At 75.2% G+C, this 16,636-nt stretch overlaps 5 non-coding genes across 5 annotated transcripts; all 5 read left to right on the forward strand.

Moving 5' to 3' along the window:
- Positions 1–1,000: 1,000 nt before the first annotated feature.
- TRNAG-GCC (transfer RNA glycine (anticodon GCC)) lies at positions 1,001–1,071 on the forward strand. The gene has a single exon. It is a non-coding gene; the product is annotated as a tRNA-Gly (tRNA).
- A 4,796-nt stretch (positions 1,072–5,867) lies between these two features.
- TRNAL-CAG (transfer RNA leucine (anticodon CAG)) lies at positions 5,868–5,950 on the forward strand. Its single transcript has one exon. It is a non-coding gene; the product is annotated as a tRNA-Leu (tRNA).
- A 1,734-nt stretch (positions 5,951–7,684) lies between these two features.
- Positions 7,685–7,755, forward strand: TRNAG-GCC (transfer RNA glycine (anticodon GCC)). The gene has a single exon. It is a non-coding gene; the product is annotated as a tRNA-Gly (tRNA).
- A 4,781-nt stretch (positions 7,756–12,536) lies between these two features.
- On the forward strand, positions 12,537–12,619 carry TRNAL-CAG (transfer RNA leucine (anticodon CAG)). Its single transcript has one exon. It is a non-coding gene; the product is annotated as a tRNA-Leu (tRNA).
- A 1,736-nt stretch (positions 12,620–14,355) lies between these two features.
- Positions 14,356–14,426, forward strand: TRNAG-GCC (transfer RNA glycine (anticodon GCC)). The gene has a single exon. It is a non-coding gene; the product is annotated as a tRNA-Gly (tRNA).
- Positions 14,427–16,636: the final 2,210 nt, after the last annotated feature.

Here is a 16,636-nt window from a genome sequence, read left to right on the forward strand (position 1 = left end):
ATGCCTGCCTCCCGGGCCCCACGCAGCCCGGCCTTCTGCTCGCCAGCCCAGCACAGCGCCCTCCCTGCACGGGGCCTGCCTGGCACGCGGGCCCAACCCGGCAAGCTGGCTCCGGGGAGCAGCGAGCCGAAGCCCTGGATCCCCGTCGCCCACACGCAACGTCGGGCCCACGGCCGGGGCCAAGCCCCGTCTGCACGCGCCAAGGCGCCTCGGGGACCCAAACCCACGACCACACGACGGCGCGCCTCCTCCGCGGGCGGCCCGCCAGCCGGCAGCCACTCTGCCAAAGCGCGCCCGCCATCCAAGAACGCGCTCCTGCCTCGCCACCAAGGCACCCCGGAGCCGGACCCTTGCGGGCGAGCCGTCGGCCAGAGCGCAGGCGCCAGGCTCAGGCCCCTCGGGTCTCTTGGCATGAGCGCCGCTCAGCGGCGGGCGGCCGAGGCGGCGCTCCCCAGCCTGCGGCTCCCACGGCCGCCCCCACGCCACGGCCCTCCCACCCAGCCCTGCCCTGCACGGCCCTGCCCTGCCCTGCCCTGCCCTCGCCCGGCAGGCCGCGCCGTTGGCGCCCGCGCACGGCCACGCGCCCAGCGCACCCGAGGGGAAGCCCGCCGCCCAGGGGACTTGGGCACGGGCCCGTGGGTCGTCGAAGGGAACGTCGCCCGCCACACATCGCCGCCCCTCGTTGTCATCCGAGCGCGGGCCAGGCTGGGCGCGGCTCCTGGCTTCCTCTGGCGACGCCGGCAGGGTCGCGGCGGCCCTGGGCCGGACACAAGGCGCGGCATGGGCCGAGGCCGCCCCGCTCTGTCGCGGCTCCTCCGCGCCTCGGCGCACAGGTGCCACCGCGCCTCCGTGTCTCCCTGCACCGCACCCCCTCCGACCGCGCCTGCCCCCCCCCCGCCCGCCCCCGAGCGCCCTCCAGGGCCCCGCAGGGCCGTGACCAGTGTCGGGCGGCTGGTGGCGAGCGCCGCTGGGGCGGCGCCTGGTGGCGCCGGCCACCGGTGCATGGGTGGTTCAGTGGTAGAATTCTCGCCTGCCACGCGGGAGGCCCGGGTTCGATTCCCGGCCCATGCAGCACCCCGTCCCCTTTTGGTCCCGCGGCCCCGACGTCCAGCTTAGGCTGCCTCTCTCCTGCGCTCGAGGCCACCGCCACACACCAACACCTTCCGCCCGCCCCGGGCCCTCGCTCTCGCCCTGGAGACAAAAGTCCCCCCCCACCCCCGCCAAACACGCACCCCGGGAACCAAACGCCCGCCCCCCAACCCCCCGTGCCCTGACACATTCACGGCCCAGCCACTCTCGTGCCCGCGCACCTTCCTTCCTTGTCCCTCTTCTCTTCCTTCCCGTGACCCCGCTCGAGTCACGCGTTTCCCTTCGAGGGACACTCTCCCGCAGCACACGCGGGCCCATGCACGCCCCACCTCCTCACGCTCCGCCACCTTTCCCCGCTCTCCGGCTCGCCCTGACCCCGGCCGGCAAGTTACGCGGCGTTGGCACTGCCGGCAGGAAGGAACGTGCCGCTCCTACGGGTGACCCACCGCCTTCTCCCGGAGGGTCCCAGTGTCCTGGTGGCGCGCCCTCGAGTCTTTCCAAAGAGTTCCGCGAGATCGTCACCATGCACGCCCGCCGTGTGTTCACCTGATCCCGCTCGGCCGCCATCGGTAGCCAACGCTCGCCGGCCCCTCCACCACCGAAACCACCTGCGCCGCCACCGCGACCCAGTCCACCCACCCCGCCCCTCCCCCCCCCACACCCCGGCGCCAGCACCAAGTCCACCACGGGTCAGCACCGGCACCACGACGAATCCTCGCCGCCACCCCCGCCCCCAGGACGCCCCGAGGACACTGCCAAGTCCGCCGCCACCCCAGCCTGCAAGCCCCAAGCCGCACCCCCAGCCCCAGCCCCTCCACCTCCACCCTCACCACCCCCCTACTGCCCCAACACCCCGACGCCTGTCAGGCCCCTCCTCCCCGCGCCCCCACTTTCCAAATCCTTCCCGGCCGGGGATCCTCCGTTCCGTTGGTCCCTTTGGCCTCTTCTCAACTCAACCCCCAACGCACACCCGAGACGCGACTCTCCGTCCCCAGGACAGGTCGTTTCTGTCTCTGGGGCAGTGGCATTCCCCGCCCTTGCCCGCTCCCCACCCCTCCTCTCACCCTACTCCTTAGCCTCACCACCTCGCAGCGCAGCACAGCACAGCCAGTCTCGCCCGCCGGCGTCCTCTCCCACCGCAGGGGCTTCCGTCTTCCTCGCACCGGAGCCCACTGCCCCTGCTTGCCACCCGCCGCTCCTTACCGCCTCCAGGCACCCCCGCCCCACCATCCGCCAACAACCCCGCGGACCCTATGGTCCTCTCTCGCACGACCCGCCCCGAGGACTCGCTTCCCCCGGCCCTGTCCCCCCCCGCCCCCCCGCCTCAGGCCCCTCGTCCCCACCCCAACCCTAGATCTCACCCGCCGCCACCCGTGCCGGCCAAGGGGCCTGGCCGCCCGGAGCCCCTGCCTGAGCGGCCCGTTCCCGCAAGCCCCGCACCTCCTCCGGGCCCGCGGCGCTCCGCTCGCACACCCGGGACTCCTCCTCACGCCACCCACCGCGCGGCTCACCGCCGTGCCCTCTTCCTGGGGTCACTTGGCCCTGTGCCCTGACCCGCGTGGGGGGCCACCCACCGGGACCGACGCCTCCATCCCGCACCGTCTCCCGCCCCCGCACGCGCACGCCCAGCACCCCGGCCGGGCCCGTGGGGGAACTTCCCGCGCTCACGGGGCGCACCCCTATGCCCACGGGGGCGCCTTGGCGCAGGGGAGAACGGCTCCGTCAAAGTCCAGCGTGGGGCCCGCGGCAGCTTCCTGCCGCTCATCGGCTCGGCCCTCCCCTCTGCCTCGGCCGGAACCGGTCCCTGGACAGATACTCAGCTCCGCTGGCTGACGGCGGCGCGCCCGTCGTGGCGGCAAGGGGCCGGAGAGCTGCCATCTCCTTTGGGGAGCACCCGCAGGAGAAGATGGATGCGGGGCTGGAGAGAGGGATGGCGTGGGTGGACGCCGAGGCGGGAAGGGGAACGCCGTCCAAAGTCCCATCTCGGTGTGGGGAGGGGCGCGGGGGAGGCAAGAGTTCCGGGGAACGCCCTGGCCACTTGGCCATAGGACGCGGAGCGTCGCTGAGGCCACTGGAAGAAAACGCTGGCCAAGCGTCGCCCCACCCCACCCCCGCCACCCCTCCGCCCCCAGCCCCTCCCCACCTGCTTGCCCGTGGCGTTTTCCGGAACGGCCTCCTGTAGCTCCCTGCTCTGTGTCCTCCGCGGCGGGCTGGTCTCGCTAGCCCGACGGACGGACGGCTCGAGGGTCACTGGCCCATCTCCGCCTCTCGGGCGCCGCGGCCGGGCCCTCGGCTCCCGCGCCCGCGCGAGACCCAGACGCCCCTGGCGCCCAATCGCCGGGCCCCCGGGACACGCAGCGGGGCCAGGACCCGGCAGGCGGCGGCGGGAAAGCTGCCGGCGCCTTGGCTGGCGCGAGGGGCGAAGCCAGGGACCACAGGTCTCGGCAGGTGGCCCGACCGGTCCAGGGAGACCCCTGCCCCATCCCGCCCGCACCCCCAGCCCCGGCCCCAGCCCCAGCCCCCGCCCCCACCGGCGGCCCCAGCTCGGGAGGGACCAAGGGGCGGCTTGGGGGCCGCGACACTGTCGCGGCCGAAGCCAGGCTGCGGGAGAGTCGAAGCGCGTGCGGGGGCCGGCGGCGGGGCTGTGCGCCCGCGGCCACGGCGGGAGGGAGGCGGCCCCAGCCACCGAGGAAGAGGGGAAGCGAGGCGAGCGTCCGAGGAGGAGGAGGGGAGACGCCCAGGGGGCGAGCGGGGGCCGAAAGGTCTGCCGTTGGCAGGGGTGGAGGGAGCGTGGCAGGGTCAGGGCTGGACGTGGCGGGTGGCCTTGTCGGGAGGCCGAGGCCAGGGGGCGAGGGGCGAAGCGAGCGAGCTCCGGCGCGGGCTAAAAGTGTGCGTGGTGGGGGGAGGGGTCGCGGCCGCCCGCGCCGCGCCGGGGAGGCGGAGGTCGGGCGGTCGGCAGGCGGGCAGGCGGAGAGGAAGAAGAAAGGCTTCCCTGACCGGGAATCGAACCCGGGCCGCGGCGGTGAGAGCGCCGAATCCTAACCACTAGACCACCAGGGAGCGTCGGGCTTCGCGCCTCGCCTGCGCCTCCTGGACCCGGGGCCCGCAGCCCGCCCGCTCGCCGCTCCCTCGCCGCCGGGGCCCCCTGCCTTGCGCAGGCCAGCCGCCCGCCGCCCCGGCCCAGGCACGCGCCCTCGCCGGCTTCCTGCTCGCCGCGCCCTCAAAACGCTGCGCGCGCCTCCTGCCCGCACGCACGCGCGCGCACACACACACACGCACAGCCGCACGCCCGCCGCCCGCCGCCCGCCGCCCGCCTGCGGGGCGGGAGGGCCCCGCAGCTCGGCAAAAGGTCGGTCCGCTGCGTTGGCCGGGAATCGAACCCGGGTCAACTGCTTGGAAGGCAGCTATGCTCACCACTATACCACCAACGCCGCACAGCCCGGCCTGCCCCGAGACGCCGGCCCGGGGCTCGCGCCACAGCCGTCCCGCCGCCGCCGCCGCCGCCGCCTGGCGCAGCCCTGCTCCGACGCCCCGCCCGCCCGCAGCGCGGCGCTGCCACCGGCGCCACCAACCGCCGCCCCGCGCCAGCGCCAGCGCCGCGCCCGACGCGGCAGCCCTCGTCCGCCGGGACGGACCGCCTCTGGGGGGCGCCCTCGCTGCCACTCCACCAAGCGACCGCCATTCCGACGCCGACCGCCCCGCCAAAGCCCCGGCCGGGCGCCCGCCCTCCACCGGCCGGCTCGCCCCAGCCCTTCTCCACCGGCTGCTCGGCGAGGCAGCTGCGCGCACCGAGAGGGGACCCACCCGCCGCCCGTCCCGGCAGCTGTGCAGCTGTGCAGCTGTGCAGCTGTGCAGCTGTGCAGCGCGCGTCGCGCGTCGCGTCGCAGGGAGCCCCGTGCGCCAGCCGCTGGGGGCGGGCCGCTCGTCGGGCGCTGCGGGGAGCAGAGGAAGCCTTGGCTCGGCCGTGCCGAACGACCGCCGCCCGACGGCGAGGGGGCCTCGGGGAGGGGTCCCCGTGGGCAGGCCGGGCACGGGTTGGCGGCCTGCGCCTGGCTGCAGGGCGGGGCAGGGCGAAGAAGCGCCCTCGGGGGCAAGCGGCAGGACGCAGAGCGGCGCCAGCCACCAAAAAGGGACGTCTTGCCTCCCCGTCGGGGAATCGAACCCCGGTCTCCCGCGTGACAGGCGGGGATACTCACCACTATACTAACGAGGACGGCGGCGGCCGCCCTGGCGCACGACCGCTCTCCGGCTGCCTGCCGACGCCGACCCCCGCCCTCGAGGCCCTGCCCGCCACCGGTGCCCGGCACGTGTGCCCCATCCGACCCGACAGCCAAACGACCGCGTCATCCAGCAAAGCGGACCGCGACCCGCACCCGGACCCGCACACGACCCCGACCCCGGCCGCGCGCCCGGCCCTGGCGGCGCCGGCGGCGGCGGCGGCGGCGGCTGGAAATGCCGAGTCTGCGACGCCTCTTGCCTCCCGTGCGGAGATCGCGCCGCGAGGAAGAGGCCCTCTCGAGAGGGCCAGCGAGGCGGCGAGGAGAAGGGGGGCGCGCGCCGGGCCGCGTCCTTGTCCCGGCCGGCGCCCGGGGTGGGCGACGGGGCGGCGGCGGCGGTGGAGCCGGGCGAGTCCGCTGGCCTTGCTCCACGTCGGCCGGCGCGCGCGTCCCGTCCGTGGCGCGCCCACAAAGACGCCCGCCAGGCGCCGCGGGCGGCCAAGGGCCCCGCCGGCCGCGTCGGCTCCCAGCCAGGCGAGCGGCCACGCGCCCAGGCCCGCCGTCAGGATGGCCGAGCGGTCTAAGGCGCTGCGTTCAGGTCGCAGTCTCCCCTGGAGGCGTGGGTTCGAATCCCACTCCTGACACGCCGACCTTTTGGCCCGCCCAACCAACGCCCGCCTCCCGGGCCTCCCGCACACCCGAGCGCCGCCCTTGGCCGCCTTCCTGGCCGGCCCGGGCTGGCGCTCCGGCCTGTGGCCGCCGCGCCAAACTCCAGGCCCCTACACGCACGCCTCTCGACCCCACCAGCTTCTCACGCCCGCCGCTGCGCGGGCCTGGCGCACTCAGCCCAGGAGGCTGCCCCAGCGCCTCGAACCCACTGGCAACCGGCCTTCCCGACACAGCGCGCGCGCCCCCGCCCACTCACTCACACACCCTTCGCACCGGACCCCACACGCGGGGGCTTCAGGACTTCGCGCCACATCGTTCCTCGCCTGCTCTCCCCTTCCCCCTCCGCACACGAGCCCCCCCCCCATTAGGGGGTTGTGTAGCCCTCCCTCCCACTCGCGCTCCCACTCCCACTCCCGCTACCCCACCCCACCCCACCCCACCCCACCCCACCCCACCCCACCCGACACTGCGTGTGCAAAACCCTCCAAGGGTCACCCTCCGACTTCTGCCTGGCGCACAGCGCCTCGCTCTTGGAGCGCCACGCCTGCGCAACGGGCGGCACACCGTCCAACACGCTGGCCTTTCCCACAGCCCCCCGCCGCCCGGCCCGTCCATCCTCTCCACACCCTGCTCAGGTCGCCGTCCCCATCTCGCTGGCCTGTGGTGCCCACCACGACTTTTCACCTCGGGGCCTCGCCCGGGCCACACATGCCTGCCTCCCGGGCCCCACGCAGCCCGGCCTTCTGCTCGCCAGCCCAGCACAGCGCCCTCCCTGCACGGGGCCTGCCTGGCACGCGGGCCCAACCCGGCAAGCTGGCTCCGGGGAGCAGCGAGCCGAAGCCCTGGATCCCCGTCGCCCACACGCAACGTCGGGCCCACGGCCGGGGCCAAGCCCCGTCTGCACGCGCCAAGGCGCCTCGGGGACCCAAACCCACGACCACACGACGGCGCGCCTCCTCCGCGGGCGGCCCGCCAGCCGGCAGCCACTCTGCCAAAGCGCGCCCGCCATCCAAGAACGCGCTCCTGCCTCGCCACCAAGGCACCCCGGAGCCGGACCCTTGCGGGCGAGCCGTCGGCCAGAGCGCAGGCGCCAGGCTCAGGCCCCTCGGGTCTCTTGGCATGAGCGCCGCTCAGCGGCGGGCGGCCGAGGCGGCGCTCCCCAGCCTGCGGCTCCCACGGCCGCCCCCACGCCACGGCCCTCCCACCCAGCCCTGCCCTGCACGGCCCTGCCCTGCCCTGCCCTGCCCTCGCCCGGCAGGCCGCGCCGTTGGCGCCCGCGCACGGCCACGCGCCCAGCGCACCCGAGGGGAAGCCCGCCGCCCAGGGGACTTGGGCACGGGCCCGTGGGTCGTCGAAGGGAACGTCGCCCGCCACACATCGCCGCCCCTCGTTGTCATCCGAGCGCGGGCCAGGCTGGGCGCGGCTCCTGGCTTCCTCTGGCGACGCCGGCAGGGTCGCGGCGGCCCTGGGCCGGACACAAGGCGCGGCATGGGCCGAGGCCGCCCCGCTCTGTCGCGGCTCCTCCGCGCCTCGGCGCACAGGTGCCACCGCGCCTCCGTGTCTCCCTGCACCGCACCCCCTCCGACCGCGCCTGCCCCCCCCCCCGCCCGCCCCCGAGCGCCCTCCAGGGCCCCGCAGGGCCGTGACCAGTGTCGGGCGGCTGGTGGCGAGCGCCGCTGGGGCGGCGCCTGGTGGCGCCGGCCACCGGTGCATGGGTGGTTCAGTGGTAGAATTCTCGCCTGCCACGCGGGAGGCCCGGGTTCGATTCCCGGCCCATGCAGCACCCCGTCCCCTTTTGGTCCCGCGGCCCCGACGTCCAGCTTAGGCTGCCTCTCTCCTGCGCTCGAGGCCGCCGCCACACACCAACACCTTCCGCCCGCCCCGGGCCCTCGCTCTCGCCCTGGAGACAAAAGTCCCCCCCCACCCCCGCCAAACACGCACCCCGGGAACCAAACGCCCGCCCCCCAACCCCCCGTGCCCTGACACATTCACGGCCCAGCCACTCTCGTGCCCGCGCACCTTCCTTCCTTGTCCCTCTTCTCTTCCTTCCCGTGACCCCGCTCGAGTCACGCGTTTCCCTTCGAGGGACACTCTCCCGCAGCACACGCGGGCCCATGCACGCCCCACCTCCTCACGCTCCGCCACCTTTCCCCGCTCTCCGGCTCGCCCTGACCCCGGCCGGCAAGTTACGCGGCGTTGGCACTGCCGGCAGGAAGGAACGTGCCGCTCCTACGGGTGACCCACCGCCTTCTCCCGGAGGGTCCCAGTGTCCTGGTGGCGCGCCCTCGAGTCTTTCCAAAGAGTTCCGCGAGATCGTCACCATGCACGCCCGCCGTGTGTTCACCTGATCCCGCTCGGCCGCCATCGGTAGCCAACGCTCGCCGGCCCCTCCACCACCGAAACCACCTGCGCCGCCACCGCGACCCAGTCCACCCACCCCGCCCCTCCCCCCCCACACCCCGGCGCCAGCACCAAGTCCACCACGGGTCAGCACCGGCACCACGACGAATCCTCGCCGCCACCCCCGTCCCCAGGACGCCCCGAGGACACTGCCAAGTCCGCCGCCACCCCAGCCTGCAAGCCCCAAGCCGCACCCCCAGCCCCAGCCCCTCCACCTCCACCCTCACCACCCCCCTACTGCCCCAACACCCCGACGCCTGTCAGGCCCCTCCTCCCCGCGCCCCCACTTTCCAAATCCTTCCCGGCCGGGGATCCTCCGTTCCGTTGGTCCCTTTGGCCTCTTCTCAACTCAACCCCCAACGCACACCCGAGACGCGACTCTCCGTCCCCAGGACAGGTCGTTTCTGTCTCTGGGGCAGTGGCATTCCCCGCCCTTGCCCGCTCCCCACCCCTCCTCTCACCCTACTCCTTAGCCTCACCACCTCGCAGCGCAGCACAGCACAGCCAGTCTCGCCCGCCGGCGTCCTCTCCCACCGCAGGGGCTTCCGTCTTCCTCGCACCGGAGCCCACTGCCCCTGCTTGCCACCCGCCGCTCCTTACCGCCTCCAGGCACCCCCGCCCCACCATCCGCCAACAACCCCGCGGACCCTATGGTCCTCTCTCGCACGACCCGCCCCGAGGACTCGCTTCCCCCGGCCCTGTCCCCCCCCGCCCCCCCGCCTCAGGCCCCTCGTCCCCACCCCAACCCTAGATCTCACCCGCCGCCACCCGTGCCGGCCAAGGGGCCTGGCCGCCCGGAGCCCCTGCCTGAGCGGCCCGTTCCCGCAAGCCCCGCACCTCCTCCGGGCCCGCGGCGCTCCGCTCGCACACCCGGGACTCCTCCTCACGCCACCCACCGCGCGGCTCACCGCCGTGCCCTCTTCCTGGGGTCACTTGGCCCTGTGCCCTGACCCGCGTGGGGGGCCACCCACCGGGACCGACGCCTCCATCCCGCACCGTCTCCCGCCCCCGCACGCGCACGCCCAGCACCCCGGCCGGGCCCGTGGGGGAACTTCCCGCGCTCACGGGGCGCACCCCTATGCCCACGGGGGCGCCTTGGCGCAGGGGAGAACGGCTCCGTCAAAGTCCAGCGTGGGGCCCGCGGCAGCTTCCTGCCGCTCATCGGCTCGGCCCTCCCCTCTGCCTCGGCCGGAACCGGTCCCTGGACAGATACTCAGCTCCGCTGGCTGACGGCGGCGCGCCCGTCGTGGCGGCAAGGGGCCGGAGAGCTGCCATCTCCTTTGGGGAGCACCCGCAGGAGAAGATGGATGCGGGGCTGGAGAGAGGGATGGCGTGGGTGGACGCCGAGGCGGGAAGGGGAACGCCGTCCAAAGTCCCATCTCGGTGTGGGGAGGGGCGCGGGGGAGGCAAGAGTTCCGGGGAACGCCCTGGCCACTTGGCCATAGGACGCGGAGCGTCGCTGAGGCCACTGGAAGAAAACGCTGGCCAAGCGTCGCCCCACCCCACCCCCGCCACCCCTCCGCCCCCAGCCCCTCCCCACCTGCTTGCCCGTGGCGTTTTCCGGAACGGCCTCCTGTAGCTCCCTGCTCTGTGTCCTCCGCGGCGGGCTGGTCTCGCTAGCCCGACGGACGGACGGCTCGAGGGTCACTGGCCCATCTCCGCCTCTCGGGCGCCGCGGCCGGGCCCTCGGCTCCCGCGCCCGCGCGAGACCCAGACGCCCCTGGCGCCCAATCGCCGGGCCCCCGGGACACGCAGCGGGGCCAGGACCCGGCAGGCGGCGGCGGGAAAGCTGCCGGCGCCTTGGCTGGCGCGAGGGGCGAAGCCAGGGACCACAGGTCTCGGCAGGTGGCCCGACCGGTCCAGGGAGACCCCTGCCCCATCCCGCCCGCACCCCCAGCCCCGGCCCCAGCCCCAGCCCCCGCCCCCACCGGCGGCCCCAGCTCGGGAGGGACCAAGGGGCGGCTTGGGGGCCGCGACACTGTCGCGGCCGAAGCCAGGCTGCGGGAGAGTCGAAGCGCGTGCGGGGGCCGGCGGCGGGGCTGTGCGCCCGCGGCCACGGCGGGAGGGAGGCGGCCCCAGCCACCGAGGAAGAGGGGAAGCGAGGCGAGCGTCCGAGGAGGAGGAGGGGAGACGCCCAGGGGGCGAGCGGGGGCCGAAAGGTCTGCCGTTGGCAGGGGTGGAGGGAGCGTGGCAGGGTCAGGGCTGGACGTGGCGGGTGGCCTTGTCGGGAGGCCGAGGCCAGGGGGCGAGGGGCGAAGCGAGCGAGCTCCGGCGCGGGCTAAAAGTGTGCGTGGTGGGGGGAGGGGTCGCGGCCGCCCGCGCCGCGCCGGGGAGGCGGAGGTCGGGCGGTCGGCAGGCGGGCAGGCGGAGAGGAAGAAGAAAGGCTTCCCTGACCGGGAATCGAACCCGGGCCGCGGCGGTGAGAGCGCCGAATCCTAACCACTAGACCACCAGGGAGCGTCGGGCTTCGCGCCTCGCCTGCGCCTCCTGGACCCGGGGCCCGCAGCCCGCCCGCTCGCCGCTCCCTCGCCGCCGGGGCCCCCTGCCTTGCGCAGGCCAGCCGCCCGCCGCCCCGGCCCAGGCACGCGCCCTCGCCGGCTTCCTGCTCGCCGCGCCCTCAAAACGCTGCGCGCGCCTCCTGCCCGCACGCACGCGCGCGCACACACACACACGCACAGCCGCACGCCCGCCGCCCGCCGCCCGCCGCCCGCCTGCGGGGCGGGAGGGCCCCGCAGCTCGGCAAAAGGTCGGTCCGCTGCGTTGGCCGGGAATCGAACCCGGGTCAACTGCTTGGAAGGCAGCTATGCTCACCACTATACCACCAACGCCGCACAGCCCGGCCTGCCCCGAGACGCCGGCCCGGGGCTCGCGCCACAGCCGTCCCGCCGCCGCCGCCGCCGCCGCCTGGCGCAGCCCTGCTCCGACGCCCCGCCCGCCCGCAGCGCGGCGCTGCCACCGGCGCCACCAACCGCCGCCCCGCGCCAGCGCCAGCGCCGCGCCCGACGCGGCAGCCCTCGTCCGCCGGGACGGACCGCCTCTGGGGGACGCCCTCGCTGCCACTCCACCAAGCGACCGCCATTCCGACGCCGACCGCCCCGCCAAAGCCCCGGCCGGGCGCCCGCCCTCCACCGGCCGGCTCGCCCCAGCCCTTCTCCACCGGCTGCTCGGCGAGGCAGCTGCGCGCACCGAGAGGGGACCCACCCGCCGCCCGTCCCGGCAGCTGTGCAGCTGTGCAGCTGTGCAGCTGTGCAGCGCGCGTCGCGCGTCGTGTCGCAGGGAGCCCCGTGCGCCAGCCGCTGGGGGCGGGCCGCTCGTCGGGCGCTGCGGGGAGCAGAGGAAGCCTTGGCTCGGCCGTGCCGAACGACCGCCGCCCGACGGCGAGGGGGCCTCGGGGAGGGGTCCCCGTGGGCAGGCCGGGCACGGGTTGGCGGCCTGCGCCTGGCTGCAGGGCGGGGCAGGGCGAAGAAGCGCCCTCGGGGGCAAGCGGCAGGACGCAGAGCGGCGCCAGCCACCAAAAAGGGACGTCTTGCCTCCCCGTCGGGGAATCGAACCCCGGTCTCCCGCGTGACAGGCGGGGATACTCACCACTATACTAACGAGGACGGCGGCGGCCGCCCTGGCGCACGACCGCTCTCCGGCTGCCTGCCGACGCCGACCCCCGCCCTCGAGGCCCTGCCCGCCACCGGTGCCCGGCACGTGTGCCCCATCCGACCCGACAGCCAAACGACCGCGTCATCCAGCAAAGCGGACCGCGACCCGCACCCGGACCCGCACACGACCCCGACCCCGGCCGCGCGCCCGGCCCTGGCGGCGGCGGCGGCGGCGGCGGCTGGAAATGCCGAGTCTGCGCCGCCTCTTGCCTCCCGTGCGGAGATCGCGCCGCGAGGAAGAGGCCCTCTCGAGAGGGCCAGCGAGGCGGCGAGGAGAAGGGGGGCGCGCGCCGGGCCGCGTCCTTGTCCCGGCCGGCGCCCGGGGTGGGCGACGGGGCGGCGGCGGCGGTGGAGCCGGGCGAGTCCGCTGGCCTTGCTCCCCGTCGGCCGGCGCGCGCGTCCCGTCCGTGGCGCGCCCACAAAGACGCCCGCCAGGCGCCGCGGGCGGCCAAGGGCCCCGCCGGCCGCGTCGGCTCCCAGCCAGGCGAGCGGCCACGCGCCCAGGCCCGCCGTCAGGATGGCCGAGCGGTCTAAGGCGCTGCGTTCAGGTCGCAGTCTCCCCTGGAGGCGTGGGTTCGAATCCCACTCCTGACACGCCGACCTTTTAGCCCGCCCAACCAACGCCCGCCTCCCGGGCCTCCCGCACACCCGAGCGCCGCCCTTGGCCGCCTTCCTGGCCGGCCCGGGCTGGCGCTCCGGCCTGTGGCCGCCGCGCCAAACTCCAGGCCCCTACACGCACGCCTCTCGACCCCATCAGCTTCTCACGCCCGCCGCTGCGCGGGCCTGGCGCACTCAGCCCAGGAGGCTGCCCCAGCGCCTCGAACCCACTGGCAACCGGCCTTCCCGACACAGCGCGCGCGCCCCCGCCCACTCACTCACACACCCTTCGCACCGGACCCCACACGCGGGGGCTTCAGGACTTCGCGCCACATCGTTCCTCGCCTGCTCTCCCCTTCCCCCTCCGCACACGAGCCCCCCCCCCCATTAGGGGGTTGTGTAGCCCTCCCTCCCACTCGCGCTCCCACTCCCACTCCCGCTACCCCACCCCACCCCACCCCACCCCACCCCACCCCACCCCACCCGACCCTGCGTGTGCAAAACCCTCCAAGGGTCACCCTCCGACTTCTGCCTGGCGCACAGCGCCTCGCTCTTGGAGCGCCACGCCTGCGCAACGGGCGGCACACCGTCCAACACGCTGGCCTTTCCCACAGCCCCCCGCCGCCCGGCCCGTCCATCCTCTCCACACCCTGCTCAGGTCGCCGTCCCCATCTCGCTGGCCTGTGGTGCCCACCACGACTTTTCACCTCGGGGCCTTGCCCGGGCCACACATGCCTGCCTCCCGGGCCCCACGCAGCCCGGCCTTCTGCTCGCCAGCCCAGCACAGCGCCCTCCCTGCACGGGGCCTGCCTGGCACGCGGGCCCAACCCGGCAAGCTGGCTCCGGGGAGCAGCGAGCCGAAGCCCTGGATCCCCGTCGCCCACACGCAACGTCGGGCCCACGGCCGGGGCCAAGCCCCGTCTGCACGCGCCAAGGCGCCTCGGGGACCCAAACCCACGACCACACGACGGCGCGCCTCCTCCGCGGGCGGCCCGCCAGCCGGCAGCCACTCTGCCAAAGCGCGCCCGCCATCCAAGAACGCGCTCCTGCCTCGCCACCAAGGCACCCCGGAGCCGGACCCTTGCGGGCGAGCCGTCGGCCAGAGCGCAGGCGCCAGGCTCAGGCCCCTCGGGTCTCTTGGCATGAGCGCCGCTCAGCGGCGGGCGGCCGAGGCGGCGCTCCCCAGCCTGCGGCTCCCACGGCCGCCCCCACGCCACGGCCCTCCCACCCAGCCCTGCCCTGCACGGCCCTGCCCTGCCCTGCCCTGCCCTCGCCCGGCAGGCCGCGCTGTTGGCGCCCGCGCACGGCCACGCGCCCAGCGCACCCGAGGGGAAGCCCGCCGCCCAGGGGACTTGGGCACGGGCCCGTGGGTCGTCGAAGGGAACGTCGCCCGCCACACATCGCCGCCCCTCGTTGTCATCCGAGCGCGGGCCAGGCTGGACGCGGCTCCTGGCTTCCTCTGGCGACGCCGGCAGGGTCGCGGCGGCCCTGGGCCGGACACAAGGCGCGGCATGGGCCGAGGCCGCCCCGCTCTGTCGCGGCTCCTCCGCGCCTCGGCGCACAGGTGCCACCGCGCCTCCGTGTCTCCCTGCACCGCACCCCCTCCGACCGCGCCTGCCCCCCCCCCCCGCCCGCCCCCGAGCGCCCTCCAGGGCCCCGCAGGGCCGTGACCAGTGTCGGGCGGCTGGTGGCGAGCGCCGCTGGGGCGGCGCCTGGTGGCGCCGGCCACCGGTGCATGGGTGGTTCAGTGGTAGAATTCTCGCCTGCCACGCGGGAGGCCCGGGTTCGATTCCCGGCCCATGCAGCACCCCGTCCCCTTTTGGTCCCGCGGCCCCGACGTCCAGCTTAGGCTGCCTCTCTCCTGCGCTCGAGGCCGCCGCCACACACCAACACCTTCCGCCCGCCCCGGGCCCTCGCTCTCGCCCTGGAGACAAAAGTCCCCCCCCACCCCCGCCAAACACGCACCCCGGGAACCAAACGCCCGCCCCCCAACCCCCCGTGCCCTGACACATTCACGGCCCAGCCACTCTCGTGCCCGCGCACCTTCCTTCCTTGTCCCTCTTCTCTTCCTTCCCGTGACCCCGCTCGAGTCACGCGTTTCCCTTCGAGGGACACTCTCCCGCAGCACACGCGGGCCCATGCACGCCCCACCTCCTCACGCTCCGCCACCTTTCCCCGCTCTCCGGCTCGCCCTGACCCCGGCCGGCAAGTTACGCGGCGTTGGCACTGCCGGCAGGAAGGAACGTGCCGCTCCTACGGGTGACCCACCGCCTTCTCCCGGAGGGTCCCAGTGTCCTGGTGGCGCGCCCTCGAGTCTTTCCAAAGAGTTCCGCGAGATCGTCACCATGCACGCCCGCCGTGTGTTCACCTGATCCCGCTCGGCCGCCATCGGTAGCCAACGCTCGCCGGCCCCTCCACCACCGAAACCACCTGCGCCGCCACCGCGACCCAGTCCACCCACCCCGCCCCTCCCCCCCCACACCCCGGCGCCAGCACCAAGTCCACCACGGGTCAGCACCGGCACCACGACGAATCCTCGCCGCCACCCCCGTCCCCAGGACGCCCCGAGGACACTGCCAAGTCCGCCGCCACCCCAGCCTGCAAGCCCCAAGCCGCACCCCCAGCCCCAGCCCCTCCACCTCCACCCTCACCACCCCCCTACTGCCCCAACACCCCGACGCCTGTCAGGCCCCTCCTCCCCGCGCCCCCACTTTCCAAATCCTTCCCGGCCGGGGATCCTCCGTTCCGTTGGTCCCTTTGGCCTCTTCTCAACTCAACCCCCAACGCACACCCGAGACGCGACTCTCCGTCCCCAGGACAGGTCGTTTCTGTCTCTGGGGCAGTGGCATTCCCCGCCCTTGCCCGCTCCCCACCCCTCCTCTCACCCTACTCCTTAGCCTCACCACCTCGCAGCGCAGCACAGCACAGCCAGTCTCGCCCGCCGGCGTCCTCTCCCACCGCAGGGGCTTCCGTCTTCCTCGCACCGGAGCCCACTGCCCCTGCTTGCCACCCGCCGCTCCTTACCGCCTCCAGGCACCCCCGCCCCACCATCCGCCAACAACCCCGCGGACCCTATGGTCCTCTCTCGCACGACCCGCCCCGAGGACTCGCTTCCCCCGGCCCTGTCCCCCCCCGCCCCCCCGCCTCAGGCCCCTCGTCCCCACCCCAACCCTAGATCTCACCCGCCGCCACCCGTGCCGGCCAAGGGGCCTGGCCGCCCGGAGCCCCTGCCTGAGCGGCCCGTTCCCGCAAGCCCCGCACCTCCTCCGGGCCCGCGGCGCTCCGCTCGCACACCCGGGACTCCTCCTCACGCCACCCACCGCGCGGCTCACCGCCGTGCCCTCTTCCTGGGGTCACTTGGCCCTGTGCCCTGACCCGCGTGGGGGGCCACCCACCGGGACCGACGCCTCCATCCCGCACCGTCTCCCGCCCCCGCACGCGCACGCCCAGCACCCCGGCCGGGCCCGTGGGGGAACTTCCCGCGCTCACGGGGCGCACCCCTATGCCCACGGGGGCGCCTTGGCGCAGGGGAGAACGGCTCCGTCAAAGTCCAGCGTGGGGCCCGCGGCAGCTTCCTGCCGCTCATCGGCTCGGCCCTCCCCTCTGCCTCGGCCGGAACCGGTCCCTGGACAGATACTCAGCTCCGCTGGCTGACGGCGGCGCGCCCGTCGTGGCGGCAAGGGGCCGGAGAGCTGCCATCTCCTTTGGGGAGCACCCGCAGGAGAAGATGGATGCGGGGCTGGAGAGAGGGATGGCGTGGGTGGACGCCGAGGCGGGAAGGGGAACGCCGTCCAAAGTCCCATCTCGGTGTGGGGAGGGGCGCGGGGGAGGCAAGAGTTCCGGGGAACGCCCTGGCCACTTGGCCATAGGACGCGGAGCGTCGCTGAGGCCACTGGAAGAAAACGCTGGCCAAGCGTCGCCCCACCCCACCCCCGCCACCCCTCCGCCCCCAGCCCCTCCCCACCTGCTTGCCCGTGGCGTTTTCCGGAACGGCCTCCTGTAGCTCCCTGCTCT

This window comes from Equus caballus, chromosome 5 (assembly GCF_041296265.1).
Source record: "Equus caballus isolate H_3958 breed thoroughbred chromosome 5, TB-T2T, whole genome shotgun sequence".
In the NCBI taxonomy this organism is placed as follows: Eukaryota; Metazoa; Chordata; class Mammalia; order Perissodactyla; family Equidae; genus Equus; species Equus caballus.